Source organism: Haliotis cracherodii, unplaced genomic scaffold, assembly GCF_022045235.1.
Source record: "Haliotis cracherodii isolate W230 unplaced genomic scaffold, xgHalCrac1.p SCAF_5, whole genome shotgun sequence".
In the NCBI taxonomy this organism is placed as follows: Eukaryota; Metazoa; Mollusca; class Gastropoda; order Lepetellida; family Haliotidae; genus Haliotis; species Haliotis cracherodii.
Window position 1 is genome coordinate 4074587 of NW_027266308.1, and position 11936 is coordinate 4086522.

General features: G+C 40.1%; 1 protein-coding gene across 2 annotated transcripts in view; it reads left to right on the plus strand.

The window, feature by feature from the left end:
• The window catches only part of LOC139443049 (protein dispatched homolog 1-like), a 51041-nt gene that overhangs the window by 17480 nt on the left and 21625 nt on the right, over positions 1 to 11936 (plus strand). The window lies entirely within an intron of this gene.

Below are 11936 nucleotides of genomic sequence, written 5' to 3' on the forward strand. Positions count from 1 at the left end.
TGGGTGCAGAGACCATAGTGATGGCAGCCAAATACCTCTTGACAAACGTCGAATTACCCGTAGTTCGAGTCAAGGAGATTGGTGCAGAGACCATAGTGATGGCAGCCAAATACCCCTTGACAAACGTCGAGTCACCCACAGTTCGAGACAGGCAGATTGGTGCAGAGACCATTTATGGCAGACAAATACCCCTTGACAAACGTCGAGTCTCTCACAGTTCGAGACAGGCAGATTGGTGCAGAGACCATTTATGGCAGACAAATACCCCTTGACAAACGTCGGGTTACCCGTAGTTCGAGACAAACAGATGGGTGAAGAGACCATAGTGATGGCAGCCAAATACCCCTTGACAAAAGCGAGTTGTCCGGCACGCTGTCTTAACAGGCATTGTTTGCGGGTCCCCAGATGTGTGTTAAATCCACTCTGCATCATTTAATCGAGATAATGATGTTGGAGTTGAAGACGTTTCACTGTATTCTGAAACATAATAATCGATCGGTTTATGGCACATTAGGTTTTGTTAAATTGCAGTGTACCTTAAGACAAACGGAATGCCCGCGCCACGACAATATCGATTATTACAGTCTTCTTTAAGTATTGCGTGTAAATAATATATTTCTAATGATTTTATTAATGATTGATTTTGTTCCCACCACAATCACTGTAATACTGGCTCTTTGCAATTTCAAACATGAACGCCCATTTATGATTGACTGTTGGATGTAGCAATGCATTATTGTTTCGTTCATTTCAGAAAGCCATTGTGTGAAATGGGTTACATTGTTTTTGAGCAAAAAACAAATCCCTTTCAAAAAGAATAATGTGTGGCTTTTAAGCCTGATAAAGAAGAGCATGAGATGGATTGACTAAGTTGGGTTTGACGTCGCTTTTTACAGTATTCCAGTTATATAACGGCGTGTCAGCTTAATGTGGGAGGAAAGCCAGAAGTGATGCAAGTCTCAGACCTTTACCACTTCGGTGAAACCCACGAGCACGGGTATGGTGCTGACAAACCTAGAAACATAATCGGGGTGAACCGGGATTCGAACCCACAATCATAGGTTTCTGGTGTCCTCCACACACAGTTAGTTATGTAAAATTACAACAATTTAAAATAAAAGATAAAAGTTTCATAGTTCTGCAATGTTATATGTGCATTATGCATGGATTGATATTTAATATGAGAAAACTTATAGAGATAAGATTTCATATCTACTATGCAGCTCATTCCTATACCACGTTGATAAGTGACAAGACTGTGTGAATTTTCAATCAAAAATGTTAACGGTGAAGGAAAACAACTATATTTAACTATAGCTGTATCATTTACAGTTAGTTTCTCCCACATTACAACCATAATAGTATGATAAAGTTAAGTCACTCATGTAAATAAGACTGTTTGCATCAGACGCAGTTAATAATCGAATTTGCCCTAATATGGTGGCCATCTTGATTTCTTGACATATTGTGTCTTAACGTGTGGTTTCAATGGATTCCTTGTACATGAAAACGTACAGAGAAATGTTTTATTTGCGGACCTTCCCATGTTTAGTACCAAAGATATGACAAAAATTATGTTTTTAAAGTTTCGTTGGCGGCCATTTTCAATTTATCAAATTTGTGGGTTAACTGTTGAAAATGCAGCCGGGCAACACGGGCAACACGGTCTAGGGACCCCAGGTCCCACTCTTAGGTCGACGCCTTCCAGTGTCCGGTAATAAAGACACCTATCGCCAGTTAGGAGGTGATTGTCACTCACTTAACAGCTATGTATAACGTTCCCCATGTAACAATTAGGTGGTGACTGTACAAATAGGTATTATACCCCGGTGACGCACCAAGAAGCAATTAACACCAGTAAGTCATGTAATGATCTGATCCAGTCCTTGCGTTCATCTAGAGGAGTGAGTGAGTGAATGAATATGGTTTTACGCCGCTTTTAGCAATATTCCAGCAATATCACAACTGGGGACACCAGAAATGGGCTTCACACATTGTACCCATGTCGGGAATCGAACCCGGGTCGGCGTGACGAGCGAACGCTTTAACCACTAGGCTACCCGACCGCCCTCATCTAGAGGAACACAGTGTCTTATACCCGCTTTGCAACAGGGATCGGTGGCATCCAAGCGCATCACAGGGACATATGTCCATAACGTATATGGACGTTAGGGACAGCTGAAACTAAAGATGAGGTGGTGCTTAACAGTTTACAGGTGTATACATTGTAGATCCCGTAATTTGTATTTTATTTTGAATTAGAAAGATGTACTATTGAAACCTTGTAAGTCTCGATTGACAGCAGGCATAGATTTATGATTGACAAGGGAACGATCTATCAGAACTTTGTCACTTAGGCATGTCAAAAAATGATAATAGATGAGGATGCTTACACAATTATTGATTTGCCAAGGTAACCCACATGTGTAAGATAACATGACGGATGAAAAATCATTAAGTTGTCCTTCCGTGGTCCATGCATCAATTTTCATCGACCCATATGAAGTCGGAAATATTCTATGAACCGGTGTAAAAGTACTTTTGGTCTTATAGAAACTGGTCCGTAGGATCGTTTACTAACCCAAGAACATTAAATGCTCCTCCCTAAACCGGGACACCGATTCCTGATAAATAACAATTCGGACTGATTCCTGGGCTTGGGGGTCTATTTTCTCCACTATATAATATCCGGGGTGTGCTATCTTTGTAGGACTATGGCAAGTATGACACCGGCACCCCAATCCAGATTCTGTGTAGTCAAAATGCACGCTTATATCGTGCGTACCATTTAACTACAACCCTTTGCGAGATACCCTTGGTGCAAGGAGACTTGCAGGCTGATGTACCTTCAACCCATGCCATGACAATCACCTAGAAACCCCTTCAACACCTTCTCTCACTGACAAAAGGACTCTAAAACCGTTATATGTACGGGTTTCCGTTCTTGTATTTTCTAGTTGATAACATTTGTTTTAAAGGAGATATAAGCCCGGGTCAATTTGGCACTCCCGGCACATGTGATTCAAGTCATAAGAAATAAGCTATATTTCAATTTAAACTCCAATTTTAAAATGTACATGTTTACCCATGTGTTGAGACAGACCTATGAGGATCCCGGGTAGGAATATAGCTCCCAGCAATCTGTGCTTGTCGTAAGAGGCGAGGAAAAGGATCTTGTCGTCAGACTCGATGACTTGATTGATTTCCTGCTCCTGCCCCAGCTGAAACAGGCTACAGACCTTAGAGAGTAGTTCCCATTAAAAGCATTTCAGTGTCGCAATCGTTTCTTTTGACAAATATAACCAATAACCTGACTATACACCTTGGTGAGTGAGTTGGGTTAACGCCACTAATAATATTCCAGTTGCATGCATATATATGTCAAAACATATCACGGGATGGGAAAGGAAAACATGCTGTGACGTAGGACTTTGTTTATCACTTTGGCCAAATCTTCGAGCACAGGTGGGATGTTGACAAACCAAAAATTTAATCAGGCGAATCTGGAATTTTTTAAAATTGCAATAAAACGCCTACACAATTGCAACAATGCACACCGAATTAACAACCTTTTCTACCCTCCCACCCCTGCTTCAATGACGTACTATCAGAATACCTGAAGTGTCAGAATAGAAATAGAAAAGCTGGACCATGTGTTTGGAAAGGTGCAGGTGAACTTAATCAATAAGCCTTGACAAGAACGATAACTGATTGTGTTCCTGGCAATGCAAACGTCAACATCACACAGTTCTACGGAGGTTCTTCTGCGCCATCTAACGGCCTAATAAACTGTCGCGAAACGAACTGTCATTCGGTGAATTAGCGTGTGGTCTTATTGTTATAACGAGGCGTTGTCATGAAGTTGTGGTGTTTTAGAGGCGCTGTCTCCTTGGAAACATGTACAAAGCACACATTCAATTGTCCATGCTGTCTAAAGAATCCATTGTACTCCATTGTGTATAGTAGCGCTTTCAACACCAACAACATATCTCATTCCATCCTGTCGTTGTTTGGAGCAAACCAGTAAATATTAGGTGGTGGTCGGTGGATGGGATGGTGTTGTTTGTAGGGGCGGTCGGGTAGCCTAGGGTGCGTTGCAAAGCGCCAATCGCTTGCAAGCGATGTACAGCGATTCGCCTTACAACAGTGCGCTAACTTTCAGCCGCTTGCAAGCGAAACAATCGCTGACTGGGGTCGCTTCGTTCTCAAACCAAAATGGCGGCTTACTTTGACAGCGGAACAAGAATTTCTTGACTGGATCAACGAGGAAATCAGCAAAGGCAGCGAAGACCCCATCATCCTCAGCCTGCTCTACATCTTCAAAGTAGTCATAAGTTCCATCAGCTCATCATCGAGTTTCTTCTATTACGTTCTTCATTACGTCAAGGCAACCAAGCGCTAGTTGCGCCGCCATTTTGGAAGAGTGGGCAAGCGCTTCGAACTGTTGCAGACACCAGGATGAGCGATTAATTTGCTTTCTCTGAGCGATTTGTGGCTTGCAACGCGCCCCTAGTATTTAAAGCGTTCGCTCGTCATGCCGGAGACCTGGGTTCGATTCCCGACATGGTACAATGTGTGGAGCACATTTCAGCTGTCCCCCGCTGTGATATTGCTGGAATATTGCTAAAGGCGGCGTAAAACCACACTCACTCACCCACCCACCGAGGTTGTTTGTGTGTGAATGTCCCTAACTGACTGAACTGGCTGAATCGTCAGCTAATCTATGCTCATGATGTCAATCACTGTTGTCTGGTCCAGACTTGATTATTTAGAGACCGCTGTCATATAGCTGGAATAATTTTATTCAGTATTCAGTGAGAGAGAGAGAAAGAGAGAGAGAGAGAGAGACACACACACACACACACACACACACACACACACACACACACACACATACCGTATGTAGCATTCTTGGAAAATAGGTATATTAAGTGGTATTGAACATAGTTCTTATTTTTTGCACATTGAATAGGTAGAAACAGAGATCACTTATTGTTTGTGTATTTTGAGTCTTCATAATATTTATGAATATATTTCTGATGTATTTACTAATATACTTTTTTCTAAAAGAGGTACATGCATCACATACAAGTAAAACATGAATCTCGTCTTCCAAGGACATTTTGTCATTTAGCCAAATTTGCAGAATGCGGCGTTAAGGAAAAAACAAACAAACAAAGCATATTCAGTAACAACGACTTGCGAATAACCTGAGGAAAGTTCGTTTCAAGGTGTATTCGACGTGTTGTGTCTCAGTCATTTCTATGCTTTTCTCCCTTCGGGATTACGTTGGGGAATCTGTCTCCAATGTGTCTGAGGCACTTGTGTGAAATGGATAGTTGTGTGTCGCCCAACCTCGACTGTATGTAACTTTCCTACTGCTAAGAACCAAATAGTTTGTCTAAACCAGATTGGATTAGGGGTCCACAGGTGGCTCTGTCGTCTAAGGTGCCGCGATTCGCTGTCGCTTGGGCACGTCAGGAACCTATGATTGTGGGTTCGAATCCCTGTTCGCCTCGATTATGTTTCTAGGTTTGTCAGCACCATACCTGTGCTCGTGGGTTTCACCGAAGTGGAAAACGTCTGAGACCTGCATCACTTCGGGCTTTCGGGCTTTCCTCCCACATTAATACTGTTAAAGGCGGCGTTAAACCCAACTCACTCACTCACAGATTGGATTATTTACAGGCCAACGTGATAGAGAATAGCGGTGATTGGGGCGTTAAACAACATTCACTCTCTTCCCTATGATAGATGCAGCGTCCCAAGTAAACAGGTGGCGTCTTCTACTATGACAAAATACATTCTGTTATTGTCCAGGCTTTAAACAACAGCTAAGGTTGAACTACACAAACGCTAACCAATTAAGTGTAATGCTATTTATATATGTGACTTAACCTACCTAGTTCGTATATCAACAGTGGGTGGATGAATGTTGTTTAATGTTGTGAATGTTGTTTTATGCTGTGAATGTTGCTTAATGTTGTTGTTTGATGTTGTTTAATTGTGTTTAATGTTGTGAATGTTGTAAATGTTGTTTAATGTTGTGAATGCTGATTTATGTTGTGAATGCTGTTTAATGTTGTAATTGTTGTTCAATGTTGTGAATGTTGTTTTATGATGTGAATGTTTCTTAATGTTGTTGTTTAATGTTTTTTTATGTTGTGAATGTTAACTGTTGTTGTTTGATGTTGTGAATGTTGTTTATGCTGTGAATGTTGCTTAATGTTGTTGTTTAATGTTGTAAATGTTGTTCAATGTTGTTTTATGCTGTGAATGTTGCTTAATGTTATTGTTTAATGTCGTTTAATGTTGTGAATGTTGCTAAATGTTGTAAATGTTGTTTTATTGTGAATGTTGTGAATGCTGTTAAATGTTGTAAATGTTGTTTAATGGTGTGAATGTTGTTTACTGTAGTGAATGTTGTTTAATGTTGTTTTATGCTGTGAATGTTGCTTAATGTTGTTGTTTAATGTTGTCATATTTTGTGAATGCTGCTGAATGTTGTTTAATGGTTTTTAATGTTGTTAATTTTGTTAAATGTTGTGAATGTTGCTTGATATCGTTGTTCTGATTTTGTGAATTTTGTTTAATGTTGTGAATGTTGTTTAATGCAGCCGTCAGTCATGTTCAAACTATATCAGGGCCCCTGTAAATACCCAAGTCTTGATTACACAAACCAGTGGTTGAAAGCATGAGCAACTAACCTCGTCATCGGTGTTCGATGACACACAATCAGACAAGTCTCCGAGTGTGGCAACAAGGCCCTCTCCAGCGTTAGATACAGGGAACCTATTCTACCCTATTTCCAAAGGGGTTCCTGTATCTACAAAGTATCCTAAAAAATGCATTACCCATATTTCATTTATTTGTCTGATTAGAAAGCCAAAATCATCGTCTTTTCTTACGTTTTTTATGCAACGTGTATGAATGACGGGTGCTACCGGTAGAGCAGGACATGCTTACCCTTTTCGCGAACTCCTGGTGTCATCATGTCCACATTTCCCCTTGACGCCAAATTTAATCTGTTTCGGCAGAAAATCTAGGCTGGTTATTCTCTTGCATTGACAATTTATATTTACTACGATACGACATGGCACTGACGAGCCACCGTACTTTTTCGGCAGAAAATCTAGGCTGGTTATTCTCTTGCATTGACAATTTATATTTACTACGATACGACATGGCACTGACGAGCCACCATACTTTTTCGAGCACTTGCTGACTCTGTACACAACGATTCCAATCAATTCTGCAACAAAGGATCCATAAATATAGGCAGAATGAAAAGATTTCTTCTCGAGACAACATGTTTAAGTATAACCTCCACAATTAAATTCTTTCGTAAATAGATCATGTTGCATCTGAAAATGTTCAACGGTATAAACCTCACATTCTAATCTTTTGTAATTTGTTGAAATCTCGAAAACGTGTGGCTTGTCGTGCGTGCGGCATGGCAACAAAGACGCGAACTTCTTTAATTCCAACAGAGATCGAAAGTCCATATTTGTCCTTGTGCTGTATACCTGGAAACAACAAACACATGCGCTGAAAGGTCAAAGGAAACAATTGCATGCAACAAAAGCAAATACTTCATACAATGTTTGGGCGTAGTGTGCTGTTCTCAACGTAAAACGTAGTTTGAAAATCAAATATTAACGAGCGCCAAAGTTCTATTACTTGACGGAGCACCGGCTATGACACGTATTGGTAATATATATATATATATATATATATATATATATATATATATATATATATATATATATATATATATATTTATATATATATATATATATATTACCAATACGTGTGTGTGCGTGTGTGTGTGTGTGTGTGTGTGTGTGTGTGTATATATATATATATATATATATATATATATAATTCAAAAGTCCAAAGATGAGCTGTATAATTTTCTCAACCGGTTTCACGCATGTGATTTTCAAGAGTACAGTTATACCGTTACGCTGTTTTGACGTCACAGTGCACTCTAACACAGTATGACGTCATAGTGCAATCTAACTTTGTGACGTCACAATAAGACAGGCGTAAGACGATAGGGCAGGCGTACAACATACAGAAATAAGTATTGTAATGGCAGTAAAATGTAAAATGTAATGTAGTGGCAGTATATATATATATATATATGACACTGATATATATATATTTACACTTCAGCATGAAAGACTAAGCTTTCTGAAGTTGAGAAGACTTGATATTTCATTGCAGTGAACATAACACTTGATATTTCACCGCAGTGAACATAACACTTTGACGGAACGATTTTCTTACAAGAGTTACCTCCCCGCAAATGATCTCCCCGTACGCAAGCTGTTAATTTCCCTTATACGTTAGTTCCATATTGTCAAGGCAAAAAATTGATAGATAGTCATTTAAGGGCATAATGTCGCTTCTTGTCGTTTTTTATTCTCTTGAAAATGTTTTGTAATGAACTGTAAATTTCTCATTTAACCTGGCAAAGCGCCATTTTTGTTACTTGACCAGCGTGTATTCTTTCGCTTCCGACGGCGGTCTCGTAGATTTCAAGAATATGTTTTCTTGAAGTAGATTTTGTTTACAATCATATCCAAATGAAAGGAATGAAGATATTCCCGAGCCTTAAACACAACTCTACTTAACCCTTTGATAAAACAAGATCTTGTTGAAAATATTTGAAAATATACCAGAACTCTGTTTTGACTGTATTCATACTCGACCTTGCGTGAAGCACGTGGAATACTTTCTCTGCCGCTGTTGCACGTGCACCAAACACCGCCGCGAGCTGATGTTTACAATGCATGGTACACTGCCCTTCTTAATTTCGTAGGGTCCTCAACTAGTATTGTATCAATCGCTTGCACGTTGTAAATACATACTGACGGGGATTATAGGATAAAAACAGCCCCGAACAAGGATATATAATTATGTTTACCTGATTTCTTTTTCAAAGATTTATCAAATTACTTTAAATACGACCACTGTTGAAGGTAACCTACTATAACACATTACACACGTATTATTTTCTTAGCTTTTAAGGATTATGCAAATATTTGAAAATATTTAATAGTTAATTTCAAACCGTATCGTCATGTGTCACCGTGGCTGAGGTCGACCATTAAACGTCCAGAAATCAAACGATGCGGGTTCAAAACCCGCCGGCAAAATAAAGAATAATTTACGAGTAAAAAAAATACAAAAAAATAGTTCCGTCTATTCCAAGTGTAAATTCATTGAAATGTTGGTTCAACGTTATATATAATTGACAAGGTTTAACTGTCCATTCCTGAAAAATAACGCAGCGTCAAACAATGGAATGACGTCACAGATGTGTTTTAAAACAAACATATTGCGCTAATGTTAGTATTTTCACCGTCAGTTATTAGGCAACTCTCGAAATATCTATCTGGGTTTTCTTCGTAGTGCAAAATTTATCGACGTCGGGTACGTGGTCGATTGACATGGCGGTATGACGTCATGCTACTGCAGTTCAGTGACTCGTGCTTGCCATCGATCCGTCTTTTGTGTTTGATAAAGAATAAGAGAGGTGGTGAATTATCAGATCGGCTTACAAAACTGGTATCTAAGGGCGACGAGTTACCTGCGTACTCATTCCGGATCATATCATGTATAATTGATCAGACCATTATCAGTTTGTTAATCTGGGGACGAGGAAATACGTTCAATGAGATAAGATGAAATGGGGTATAACGTCGTGTTAAAGATTATCGTGCCTGCACGTGTGTGTATGTGTGTGTGTGTGTGTGTGTGTGTGTGTGTGTGTGTGTGTGTGTTTGTGAGTGTGTGTGTCTGCTGGTACTAGTCCGGACTATTGCCGATTTCATAGAGCTAGCACACTGAGATACCATGCTGCAGTTTAACATGAATACCCCACTCAGACACAGTATACTGACTCCGTGCCGACCTGTCCTTGTTCTAGCCCCTTAATGCTAAGCGCCAGGCAGGGTAACAACAAGTACCATCTTTTAACGTCTTTTGAACGCCGCCGGGGATCGACCCCCAGACTTCCGCTCTCCGGCCGGACGTTCTACCACTAGACCACGGTGACGGTCAAAAGCTAACAGCATACAATTATAAACTTATTCAATAACCATTACGATAATAAGTCATTCCCTCACATAAATCGTCATTTTAGAGTAAATTCGTGAAATGAATCTGTTTTTGCCAACGTTTAAAAGACGAGAGTGTATTGTAATTTGATATTCCAATGTAAAAACAAATACAGTAAACTACGGTTATAACGAACTCAAAGGGACTACTAATTTTAGTTCGTTATAACCGTAGTTCGTTATAAGTACATATACAGCATGACTACAGCAAGTAGTCGGGACCAAAAATAAGTTCATTATATCCGTCAGTTCGTTATAAGCGTGTTCGTTATAACCGTAGTTTACTGTAACCTGATTCTGACTCTGATATCTCGACAGTCATTATGAAAAACCTTAATCATGAAATTATCTTTATACAAATATTGATTAAACTATTGAATATTAAAAATGGTGACTCCTTCAACCTGTTTTTTTTGCATCGATTTTTTCTTTAGATTCACACCGCTTTGAAAGGATCAGTGCGAGAGGAAATCCAATTGCGACCTAGTGTTTAACAGATGTATTTTTATCCCCTGGAGATGATCAGCATCCCCCGCCCACATACACGTCATCATGTTTCCTAAACGTCAGCTAGTTACAGGGCAGTGAGGGGGCACGGGTGGCTCAGTCGTCTAAGGCGCCGCGATTCGCTGTGCAGAGTTGCGTCCCTTGCGCACGCCAGAAACCTATGATTGTGGGTTCGAATCCCGGTTCGCCCCGATTATGTTTTTAGGTTTGTCAGCACCATACCCGTCCTCGTGGGTTTCACCGAAGTGGTAAAAGTCTGAGACCTGCATCACTTGGGGTTTCCTCCCACATTAAGCTGACACGCCGCGATATAACTGGAATACTGTTAAAAGCGGCGTTAAACCCAACTCACTCACTCACTACAAGGCAGTGTGTGGAAGCAGGAATATCAACGACTGCTGCGGCGTAAAACAACAAAGAAAACAATTCCACAATTCAACTTCAAATATCTAAAAACTTTCCAAACTTGTTCCATTATCGTAAAACATCTCGATCTCTAAAGTAAGAAGGGCTTTGCTTAATGCGACTCATAGCCGTTGAGGATGTTCCGTGAAGGCAGTACATCACTCGAATAAACAAGTCATTGCTTCAGCGAAAGATTGATGACAGTTGACAGTTGACAGTTGTTAATAATGGATGTCATTATAAACCAACGATCTATAAATCACTTCATATTGTCGAAGCAAGTGTACACATAAGGAAAATGATTGAACTATGAATATCATGTTCAATAAAACTGTACCAGAAAACCCTGTTGCCAGGGAAAAACGATTATCAAGCAAACTATTATTATCTAAATTGGAAAAGGATTAAGAAGAACCCAGCAAGAACTAAACGCATTTTTATATTACCATGCTTGATATTACATTGACAATTGTCACGTTGTTGGCATGTCCGAGGATAATAGCAATGTCTCGTGTTACCATATTTTTGCATGTGTTTGTGACGGATGGGGCAGGATACGCTCACACGGTTGGCCCAGTCGTCTAAGGCGCCGCGATTCGCTGTACAGAGTTGCGTTCCTTGGGCACGCCAGAAACCTATGATTGTGGGTTCGAATCCCGGTTCTCCCCGATTGTGTTTCTAGGGTTGTCAGTACCATACCCGTGCTCGTGGGTTTCACCGAAGTGGTAAACGTCTGAGACCACATCGGGCTTTCCTCCCACATTAAGCTGACACGCCGCGATATGACTGGAATACTGTTAAAAGTGGCGTTAAACCAAACGCACTCACTCTCACTCAAAACGAAATGAGTGAAAGGTGAGATTACCCCATATTCAGCAACATAAACGTTTCACCACA